Source organism: Bidens hawaiensis, unplaced genomic scaffold (genome assembly GCF_021521415.1).
Source record: "Bidens hawaiensis isolate Kalapana, Puna unplaced genomic scaffold, B.hawaiensis_p1.1 tig00000097_1, whole genome shotgun sequence".
Taxonomy (NCBI): domain Eukaryota; kingdom Viridiplantae; phylum Streptophyta; class Magnoliopsida; order Asterales; family Asteraceae; genus Bidens; species Bidens hawaiensis.
Window position 1 is genome coordinate 6,170,145 of NW_027491017.1, and position 12,409 is coordinate 6,182,553.

At 41.2% G+C, this 12,409-nt stretch overlaps 1 long non-coding RNA gene across 1 annotated transcript; it reads left to right on the plus strand.

Annotated features, from left to right (window-relative positions):
- The first annotated feature begins 536 nt into the window (after positions 1-536).
- LOC143564642 (uncharacterized) lies at positions 537-877 on the plus strand. Its single transcript, XR_013140920.1, has 3 exons — positions 537-581; positions 664-740; positions 803-877. It is a non-coding gene; the product is annotated as an uncharacterized LOC143564642 (long non-coding RNA).
- Positions 878-12,409: the final 11,532 nt, after the last annotated feature.

Genomic DNA, 12,409 nt, shown 5'->3' on the forward strand with positions numbered 1-12,409 from the left:
TAAAAAATATCCTAATTTGATAATAACTTTTAAAAACTTAAAACTTACCTCGAGAATGGTACAAAGATCAGTTATTGAATAGAACGGGGCTTTCTTCAGAAACTCATCTTTGACAGTCAACAACATCGATGAACCGACTGGTTTGGGTATTTCCACCTCCACTTGAGCCGAAATTTCCAACAACCTGATGTTTAATTAACATGTCGTGAGAAGATGATCCAAATAGTTAATGAAATAAAGTTTTGATATAAATTGAGTTATGTAGTAGTAAAAATTTACCTTTTCTTGCACTCCACCACTTCATATAAGTAATCATTAATTAGTACGTGAGACAGCATTACCATAAGACTGGTCGCTATGGGCTCCAAAGGCTGATCTGGCGGGGCGCCGAACACCGCAGTGGGGCGCGGTTCTTCGTTGGGCGCCGATGATTTGGTGGTTCAAACGGCTGATGCGGAAGTGTGAATTATGCGGGCCCCTCCCCTTTCCAACGGCTCTTTTCATCATCATCTGCCATGGAAGCACCTCCGGCAGGATACAGAAGAAACGTTGGCATATGCCTCATGAATTCCAACAAGAAGGTAACTTTATCAATCTTTTTTCAATATTATTAATGCCCAGATGAAGATAGTTTTTGAATAATTCGTGTTTAATTTGGTTTAGATTTTTTCGGCTTCAAGACTCGATATCCCGGAGGCTTGGCAGATGCCTCAGGTGATTTGAATGAATTGGTTTTCGGGGTTTAATAAGATGGGTTGTTAGTATTTTGATCCAAGTTCATGTGTAGATTTAATATTTTAAGGGTTTAGGGTTGTTCACGAGTCGAGCCAGGGTGGGTTGGAGCTCGAGCTCGAAACTAAACGAGGCAGCTCAGCTAGGCTCGAGCTCGACTAAAATTAGTTGATTTTTTATGTATATGTTTTTAATTTTAATTTAGTTTGTATTTGATAATTATTATATTTAATAAATTTGTTAGTTTGTTAAAATAAAAAAAAATTAAGGGGCTTCGAAGCCCCCTCACCATTGAGGGGCATCTTTGCATTGGGGCTTTGAAGCCCCCAGTGCCCAAGTGGCGTTGACGTGGCACTGGGGAGGGGCTTCGAAGCCCCTCACCATAGAGGACAGCCTATGTGTTGTTGACATAAACATTATCTGAAATAAAACATTTATATGTATTAGTTTCATCTTAACAACCGTCAAACAATATTAAAAGTAAACTACACACGTTATATTTGTTAATAATACCTCCATAGTATTTGACTCTTGCGAATTGGAGAACAATAATTAAGTATTCCTCATTCAGATTGTCCGCAACATATTTGGTAAGCTGCTTAAGATAGCTATCCCACAAAGTGAGATAGATAGTATTACCACTGCATCAAAAGATATTTAATTAACACAACTAAACATATATATAATAAAATAAAATAAATAAATGTAATAATTATACCCCAAATCAGCAAACTCCATTGTTCTGTTTTGGTGTTGTGATTCCCTTACGAATGAGTTCTTGTTATTAAAAACCTTGGTAACATGTCCGATAACATCTACAAAAAAAGAGATTGTCACACCCTCAAAATCCACTAACGGAGTTTTACCGTCAGAGGGTGTGAACTAACAGGATCGGAATCATTAGTTATAATCAAACCATAAAAACGTTTAAATGCAAATAAGTGCGGAAGCGTAAACCATATAAATAAAGATGATTCAAACAATGCATGTTCCTAGACCGCGCGCCCGCCTCGGCTACCTGAGAATAACATACTAAAAGGGTCAACACGAGGTTGGTGAGTTCACAAGTTATATAAAAATAAATCGTTTAGCGTTTGCGTTCAGCGTTTTACGTTAAGTGTCTTGCGTAACCACGTTACGGCGTTTAAGCGTTTTGCGTAACCTCGTTACGGCGTTTAAGCGTTTTGCGTAACCTCGTTACGGCGTTTAAGCGTTTTGCGTAACCTCGTTACGGCGTTTCAGTGTTGCGTAACCCCGTTACGACGTTTAAGTGTTGCGTAACCTCGTTACGACGTTTAAGTGTTGCGTAACCCCGTTACGACGTTTAAGTGTTGCATTACCAGATAGTGTTATGTCAAATTATATATCGATAGGTAGCTAATCTATACAACAAGTATCGCTAAGTGGTTCGCGACCGAAGCTGACTGTTTATCAAGTGCCCGTCACCAGGTCAATCCAGACCATGGTAAGTGTTAGCCAAAATTACACCCACTCAACCTCCAGTTGAGCTTAGCGTCGGGTGGGGTTTGTCAAACCCAGTAGTACTACTCAACAGTGACTCGCTATTCCAAATATTAACCGGTCCGATGTGTGGGACTTCAAATGTTACGTTTGCCGCTTAGCCTTTACAAGTGATATATAATTTATAACAAAATCTTAAATATGCGTTTATCTCAGAAAGCACGTTTATCGGAGTATGTTATCTCCCCCAAGTGAAAAGCGTTTGAAAACAGTTTAAAGAGGGGAAAGTGAAACTCACTGTTTGCGAAGAATATCCCAAATTAGATCACCAAGTGATGCGCGTCGTAGAAACTCTCTAGCGTTCTAAATAACAAAGAGATTTTCTAAGTATTGGTACGTTTAACGAGTCTCTAGACTCGGCACATAATACCTATGCACGTAACGGATTTCGTGTTTCGTTTGTGAATCGTGTGTGACTTAAACAAGTACAATTGTGATACGATACATGAGTGAGCAATTACTTTCGTGTCACGTACTAATAACATACTTTACTAGCAATTATCCCCGTAAGGGCATTTTGGTCAACAAACAAAATTAACTAACCATTATTCCCCATAAGGGCAATTTGGTCAATTCATGGCAATCAATTAGCAACTATTCCCCGCAAGGGTATTTTGGTCAAAACATAACAAATATACAAAAACTATCATATTTCATGCATTTTTACACAACTCAGCAGTTAGTTTCATTATGACAGAATTTCTACTTGAAAGATTGTACTATTTCACCGATCATAACGTCTCAATTAATTCATCAAAAATCACCACAGAAGCATACATATCGTAGGTTTCCAGAACATATTTTATCTTATTTTTATTCCAAATATTTTTCTTATAATGACCAAAACATTACAGCAAACTTATATCAGTCAGATTCATGCGCAACAGAATGTTATTTGCAATTCCCGTTAAACGAAAAATCCAATAAATGCAAGACCACTTGGGTTAGGTTCCTAACTCAATAAGTCAACTTCCAGAAGTGGAACCAACCCAATTGGCCTCGTAGATCATGAGATATAATATTTACAAAACAACCTAACAGCAGGTCTAACAACTCAGCTTTGCACCACGTTTTTGTAAAATCATAAAAGTTAACTTTCACGCGTCCAAAAATTACAAATTTATATTCTTTAGAAACTAGACTCAACCTAGTTTACTTTAGTATCAATTATCTCATTCATTTACCACTTTTACATCCCGTTACAGTCATTCAATCATCAACAACACAATCTGTCCAGAAACTGTTTTCATCCAAACTCAACAATTTAACTATCTATAGATCACAAATCATTCATAGAACATTCTAGACATCATAACTCCTATCAATCATACCATACATACATAGTTAGGGATTTACTTGATATCAAACTCAAAGACAACAATAATCATGCAACAATATCAAATCTAGTTATCAATCATCATCAATTAAATCAAGAATCACATGAATATCATAATACCAAGAAATCAGCCATAAAGGTTTACAATTAACCCAATAAAACTAACAATTAAACATAGAGGATACATAGAATAGTTGTGTATACCTTCCTAGCACCTTAATCTTCAATCAAACTTGAAAGATCTTGATTGTGTGTGTGTGTATATTAATCGATCTCAAGGAAATAAAGGGACGGGATGGCTGCCGATTTTTGTAGGGGAATAGGTAGGAGGTTAGGGTTTAGGTTTACCATGTATTTATAAAGGAATATGTTACACTTTGGCCCCTCAACTCCTAAGTATTACTTTTTCTAGAACATTCTATCATAAATTGCACATTAAGTTAACATTAAGTATTACTTTTTCTAGAACATTCTATCATAACTTGCACATTAAATTAACATGACAATAATATTATCACATAACACATAATCCTAACACATAATTATCACATAATTAGTGTTTTAGTGTTTTTCGTTTATTCATCAATCGTTTGCGTTTCGGTGCAAATCCCGAAAGACTACTACACATGTAGTAAGTGTTAAGCGTCATTTAAACCCTAGTTTAAATGTAATGAGGTTTGCGTTTAGATTCAATAATCTAAAGTTTGAATTGACGGAGTTGCGTTAACGGAGTTAACCTGAAATTGACGATTGTCACATCATTCCCATGTTAAAGAATTTTCGTCCCGAAAATTTGAGTCAAGTCGTGATGAGTGTCTGAAAAAGTAAGAAAAATTTTCAGTTTGTCATATCATCCCCTAGTAGAAAGAAATTTCGTCCCGAAATTTAATTCATACCTCCGGTGATTTCTGACGGTTTGCCGGGTTTCGCGGTTTTCTATGTTTGGTCAGCCCTTCAAAAAGGTGAGGATACTTTTTCATCATTTGATTCTCGCGTTCCCACGTGAACTCCGGTCCATGTCTCGAGTTCCAATGAACTTTAACAATTGGAATTTTGCTGTGCTTGAGCGTTTTGGTTTCCCAATCCAAAACCTCAACTGGTTCTTCAACGAAGCGTAACTGTTCATCAACTTGTAGTTCCTCCAAAGGGACTACTTGAGTTTCATCGGATAGGCATATGAAAAACATTGTGTACACTACTGAGTTCTGCTGGTAAGTCCAGTCGGTACGCCACTGGACCAACGCGTTCCGTTATCCGATAAGGACCAACATATCGTGGGTTGAGTTTGTTTCGCTTTCCAAAGCGAACCACACCTTTCCAAGGTGAGACTTTGAGTAACACTCGATCGTTTACTTGAAATTCGAGAGGTTTTCGGCGCTTGTCAGCGTAACTCATTTGGCGATCACGTGCTGCTGCCATGCGGTTTCGGATTTGAACAATCTTTTCCGAAGTTTCGAGTACCAGTTCTGGACCAGTGATTTGGCTGTCACCCACCTCTGCCCAGCAGAGCGGTGATCGACACTTCCGTCCGTCTAGTGCTTCAAACGGTGCTGCGTTAATACTTGCGTGGTAGCTGTTATTATACGAAAACTCTACCAAAGGTAAGTGGGGTTCCCAACTTTTTCCGAAATCCAACACGCATGCACGCAACATGTCCTCCAGGGTCTGAATATTCCGTTCACTTTGCCCATCCGCCTGAGGATGGTATGCTGTACTCATATCGAGACGGGTGCCCAGTGCGCTTTGCAGCGACTTCCAAAAGTGCGAGGTGAAACGAGAATCTCGATCGGAAATGATCGAGACAGGCACTCCGTGTCTAGACACCACTTCTTTAATGTATACGCGAGTCAGTCTTTCCATTTTGTCCGTTTCCTTAATTGCTAGGAAGTGTGCCGATTTAGTCAACCTGTCAACGATCACCCAGATGGTATCGCATCCCGTCGGTGTCTTAGGCAAACCCGTAATAAAGTCCATTGAGATGTGCTCCCATTTCCACATTGGGAGTTCCGGTTGTTGTAGTAGACCAGATGGTTTCTGGTATTCTATCTTGACTCTGGCACAAGTCAAGCATTTGCTCACATAGGTGGCAATGTCGGCTTTCATGTTCGGCCACCAGTAAAGTGCCTTTAAATCATGATACATTTTATCTGAGCCAGGGTGGATAGAATATCGGGACTTATGAGCTTCGTCCATCACTAGAGTTCTCAACTCTCCGTATCGTGGAACCCAAATCCGGTTCTCAAAATATCGGACCCCGTCCGATTTGGTTTCAAGTTGTTTGTCCATGCCCCGCATGAGTTCTGATGGAAGATTATCATCTTTCAAAGCTTCAAGTTGTGCATCGCGAATCTGGTCGGGTAAGCTAGCATGAATTGTGAGTTGCAATGCTCGTACTCGTCTGGGTTTATCGGTTTCTTTTCTACTGAGTGCGTCGGCCACTACATTGGCCTTGCCAGGGTGGTACTTGATGGCACAATCATAATCCTTAAGCAACTCGACCCAACGACGCTGTCGCATGTTCAGCTCCCTTTGATCGAAGATATGCTGGAGACTCTTGTGGTCGGTGTATATGGTAAACTTGGTACCGTACAAGTAATGCCTCCATATCTTTAGGGCAAACACCACAGCTCCGAGTTCCAAATCATGAGTCGTGTAGTTCTTCTCGTGAATCCGTAGTTGTCGAGAGGCATAGGCTATAACCTTCTCGAGTTGCATCAGCACACAACCGAGACCTTGTATAGATGCGTCACAGTGTACCTCAAAATTTTCCGTTCCCTCGGGGAGGGCTAAAATAGGGGCGCTACAAAGCTTGGTTTTCAACAGTTGAAAAGCGGATTCTTGCGCGTCACCCCAGTTGTACTTAGTGCCTTTTGTGAGTCAAAGCAGTGAGGGGTTGAGCAATCTTTGAATATCCCTCGATGAAACGCCGGTAGTAGCCGGCCAGTCCTAGGAATTGCCGCACCTCAGTCGGAGTCTTAGGTGCTTCCCAGTTTTTGATGGCCTCTACCTTACCGGGATCGACATGGATACCATTCTCGTTGATCACATGTCCTAAAAAGTGAACCTCGCGAAGCCAAAATTCACATTTCGAGAGTTTAGCATACAGTTGTTCCTTCTTCAATAGTTCCAAAATTACCCTTAAGTGATCTTCGTGGTCAGTCTCGTTCTTGGAGTAGACGAGAATATCATCGATGAAAACAATCACGAACTTGTCGAGGTACGCCTTGCATACTCGATTCATGAGATCCATAAATACGGCTGGCGCGTTGGTTAGGCCAAAAGGCATAACCGAAAACTCGTAGTGACCATACCGTGTTCTGAAAGCCGTCTTTGAGATATCTTCTTCGCGCACTCTCAGCTGGTGGTAACCGGATCGTAGATCAATCTTCGAGTAGTAACTCGATCCTTGAAGCTGGTCAAACAAATCATCAATTCGGGGTAAAGGATAACGGTTCTTGACCGTCACCTTGTTCAACTCCCGGTAGTCGATGCACATTCGGAAAGTCCCGTCTTTCTTTCGGACAAACAAGACAGGGGCTCCCCATGGCGATGAGCTAGGTCGGATAAAACCCTTATCCAACAAATCTTGCAACTGAGTGGACAACTCCTGAAGTTCCGCCGGTGCGAGCCGATACGGGGCTCGTGCTATGGGTGCTGCACCGGGTGTCAACTCGATTTGGAATTCGACTTGACGAATAGGAGGGAGTCCAGGCAAATCCTCCGGGAAAACTTCCGGGAAGTCTCGCACAACCGGTATGTCTTCAATTCGTTTCTCCTCCGCGGGTTTCTCAACAATCTGTGCCAAAATTGCCGGATGACCCTTTCGTAGATACTTCTGTGCCTTCAAAAGGGTAATGACGCTGGTGGTCATGCCGCTTCTCTCGCCTCGGACCGAAATGATCTCGCCGGAAGGGGTAGAAATGTGAACTATCTTGTCGTGACATATAATCTCCGCTCGGTTCTCGGATAACCAGTCCATGCCGACAACGACATCGAAACTACTAAGCGTAAAAGGAATAAGGTCGATATCAACAATATGACCTGACAGTTTTAACTTACATCCCGCAAGTACATGAGTCGTTACTATAGCCTTACCGTCAGCTAATTCAACATGAATCTTAGCATCTAACGGAGTTGGAGTTAAGTCTAAGAGTTGACTAAAGGCTTTCGACACAAAACTCCTATCAGCTCCAGTGTCAAACAAAACAGAAGCAAAACAAACGTTTACAGGGAACTTACCAGACACCACATGCGGATCATTGCGGGCTTGACCCGATCCAATCACAAACGCTCTTCCTTTGCCATTTCCTCCACCATTACTGCCACTTCCATTACCCCCATTATTGTCATTCTGTTTCAGCTTGGGGCAATCCTTCCGGAAATGACCTTCCTGTCCACATTCAAAACATCCCTTAGTCGTCATCGGTGGCTTAGGAGCACCCTTCGCCGCAAGGTCAACTCTACATTCCTTCGCTTAGTGACCTATGTTTCCGCATCTTTGACACTTGACACGGTCACACTGACCAACATGATGATAGTTGCACCTATTGCACTTTGGATATCTCCCAGCATATCCGCTCGAACCCTGCCCGCTACCGTTGTTATTGTTGTTGTGACTTTGATTGTTAAAGCTCCGAGTGAATTCGGGCTTACGGTAGTGTTGTTGCGGTGGGAGGTTCGAGGATGAGGATCTGGTGTTGTCAAACTTCCTCTTTCCGCTGCTCGGGTTGCTGTTGCTGTTGTTGTCATTACTCGGGTTGTCACGGGCCTTAGTGGTTGAACCCCTAGGTGGTAACGCACCTTGGGCCACTGCTTGATCCGTCAGTTTGTGAGCTAACCGGATCGCTTGTTGTATCGTGGCTGGTCTGGAAGACGTCACCATGCCCTGAATCTGCGGTGCTAACCCATCAATGTACATTTCAATCCTCTTACTCGGCGGATCTACCATCCGTGGACACATCACCGCTAACTCGTGAGAACGGGTAGTGTAGGCTTCGATTTCCGAACCCACCATCTTCAATGACCAAAATTCCGACTCCAACTTTGAAATCTCCTCCCTCGGACAATACTCTTCTCGCATCAAGTCTTTGAACTCCTCTCAGTTCATAGCGTTAGCTAGTTCCAATCCAAGAATTTGCACATTTGCACATCGTCTGAGGACACCTCTGAGTGTGCCTCCTCCTCAGCCGGTTCTTCTTCAGGCTCCTCCTCGGGATCTTCCTCGGGGTCCTCCTCAGGTTCCTCTTCAGGATCTTCTTCAGGATCTGCCTCAGGCTCGGCCTCAGGCTCTGCCTCGGGTTCGGCTGCGTTCTGAGCAAGTTGCATTTGTAGGTCATCGCAACGCTCGAGTGCTATCTCGGTTCGGGTCCTTGCTTCTTGGAGTTGCTCTTGCAAGTCTATCATCTCGGCTTGCATCTTCATCATAACCTTCGTTTGTTGCTCACTAGTCTCTTGCATTTCTTTCATTGCCGCTGCCATGCGGGCAATCTCCTCATGAGTCTCGGTTCCGTCTTTAAACAGTCTGGAAACATTTTCTCTCGTGTAGTGCATGTAACCCACATCACGCTCCAACAAGAAACGACAGCTGCGAGAACTCGCTCCACAGGTTCGGTTATGGGTGGTAGGGTGTTGGGATAAGCAGGGTGGTTCGGGTGAGGTAACGGGGGAACTTGTTCGCGATAGACCATACGTCTGATCATGTTAGGGTACCAATCCCAGCTAACGTCATTTTCGTAAATGCCTCCGGATAGGCGGTACCTCTTTGGTGCGGGTGTTTCGAGTTCCGGGACTACTCGGGATGGCAATGCGGTAGGTAATTGCGGTTCCTTCCCGTGAGCATGAGTCATCAGATCGGACGATGATGAGGATGGCGTCGACATCTCTACAGGTATGCCGTGTATGCGCGCGTATGAGTGAAAGAGGTAAAGAGATAAGACAACAAAGACTACACAAACCTATGCAGTGCGTATCATTATAACTAATGGGTCGTCGCGGTTATAGTCTAGTATGCATGCAGCTTCTAGTTCGCTATAACCAATGGCTCTGATACCAATCTGTCACACCCTCAAAATCCACTAACGGAGTTTTACCGTCAGAGGGTGTGAACTAACAGGATCGGAATCATTAGTTATAATCAAACCATAAAAACGTTTAAATGCAAATAAGTGCGGAAGCGTAAACCATATAAATAAAGATGATTCAAACAATGCATGTTCCTAGACCGCGCGCCCGCCTCGGCTACCTGAGAATAACATACTAAAAGGGTCAACACGAGGTTGGTGAGTTCACAAGTTATATAAAAATAAATCGTTTAGCGTTTGCGTTCAGCGTTTTACGTTAAGTGTCTTGCGTAACCACGTTACGGCGTTTAAGCGTTTTGCGTAACCTCGTTACGGCGTTTAAGCGTTTTGCGTAACCTCGTTACGGCGTTTAAGCGTTTTGCGTAACCTCGTTACGGCGTTTCAGTGTTGCGTAACCCCGTTACGACGTTTAAGTGTTGCGTAACCTCGTTACGACGTTTAAGTGTTGCGTAACCCCGTTACGACGTTTAAGTGTTGCATTACCAGATAGTGTTATGTCAAATTATATATCGATAGGTAGCTAATCTATACAACAAGTATCGCTAAGTGGTTCGCGACCGAAGCTGACTGTTTATCAAGTGCCCGTCACCAGGTCAATCCAGACCATGGTAAGTGTTAGCCAAAATTACACCCACTCAACCTCCAGTTGAGCTTAGCGTCGGGTGGGGTTTGTCAAACCCAGTAGTACTACTCAACAGTGACTCGCTATTCCAAATATTAACCGGTCCGATGTGTGGGACTTCAAATGTTACGTTTGCCGCTTCGCCTTTACAAGTGATATATAATTTATAACAAAATCTTAAATATGCGTTTATCTCAGAAAGCACGTTTATCGGAGTATGTTATCTCCCCCAAGTGAAAAGCGTTTGAAAACAGTTTAAAGAGGGGAAAGTGAAACTCACTGTTTGCGAAGAATATCCCAAATTAGATCACCAAGTGATGCGCGTCGTAGAAACTCTCTAGCGTTCTAAATAACAAAGAGATTTTCTAAGTATTGGTACGTTTAACGAGTCTCTAGACTCGGCACATAATACCTATGCACGTAACGGATTTCGTGTTTCGTTTGTGAATCGTGTGTGACTTAAACAAGTACAATTGTGATACGATACATGAGTGAGCAATTACTTTCGTGTCACGTACTAATAACATACTTTACTAGCAATTATCCCCGTAAGGGCATTTTGGTCAACAAACAAAATTAACTAACCATTATTCCCCATAAGGGCAATTTGGTCAATTCATGGCAATCAATTAGCAACTATTCCCCGCAAGGGTATTTTGGTCAAAACATAACAAATATACAAAAACTATCATATTTCATGCATTTTTACACAACTCAGCAGTTAGTTTCATTATGACAGAATTTCTACTTGAAAGATTGTACTATTTCACCGATCATAACGTCTCAATTAATTCACCAAAAATCACCACAGAAGCATACATATCTTAGGTTTCCAGAACATATTTTATCTTATTTTTATTCCAAATATTTTTCTTATAATGACCAAAACATTACAGCAAACTTATATCAGTCAGATTCATGCGCAACAGAATGTTATTTGCAATTCCCGTTAAACGAAAAATCCAATAAATGCAAGACCACTTGGGTTAGGTTCCTAACTCAATAAGTCAACTTCCAGAAGTGGAACCAACCCAATTGGCCTCGTAGATCATGAGATATAATATTTACAAAACAACCTAACAGCAGGTCTAACAACTCAGCTTTGCACCACGTTTTTGTAAAATCATAAAAGTTAACTTTCACGCGTCCAAAAATTACAAATTTATATTCTTTAGAAACTAGACTCAACCTAGTTTACTGTAGTATCAATTATCTCATTCATTTACCACTTTTACATCCCGTTACAGTCATTCAATCATCAACAACACAATCTGTCCAGAAACTGTTTTCATCCAAACTCAACAATTTAACTATCTATAGATCACAAATCATTCATAGAACATTCTAGACATCATAACTCCTATCAATCATACCATACATACATAGTTAGGGATTTACTTGATATCAAACTCAAAGACAACAATAATCATGCAACAATATCAAATCTAGTTATCAATCATCATCAATTAAATCAAGAATCACATGAATATCATAATACCAAGAAATCAGCCATAAAGGTTTACAATTAACCCAATAAAACTAACAATTAAACATAGAGGATACATAGAATAGTTGTGTATACCTTCCTAGCACCTTAATCTTCAATCAAACTTGAAAGATCTTGATTGTGTGTGTGTGTATATTAATCGATCTCAAGGAAATAAAGGGACGGGATGGCTGCCGATTTTTGTAGGGGAATAGGTAGGAGGTTAGGGTTTAGGTTTACCATGTATTTATAAAGGAATATGTTACACTTTGGCCCCTCAACTCCTAAGTATTACTTTTTCTAGAACATTCTATCATAAATTGCACATTAAGTTAACATTAAGTATTACTTTTTCTAGAACATTCTATCATAACTTGCACATTAAATTAACATGACAATAATATTATCACATAACACATAATCCTAACACATAATTATCACATAATTAGTGTTTTAGTGTTTTTCGTTTATTCATCAATCGTTTGCGTTTCGGTGCAAATCCCGAAAGACTACTACACATGTAGTAAGTGTTAAGCGTCATTTAAACCCTAGTTTAAATGTAATGAGGTTTGCGTTTAGATTCAATAATCTAAAGTTTGAATTGACGGAGTTGCGTTAACGGAGTTAACCTG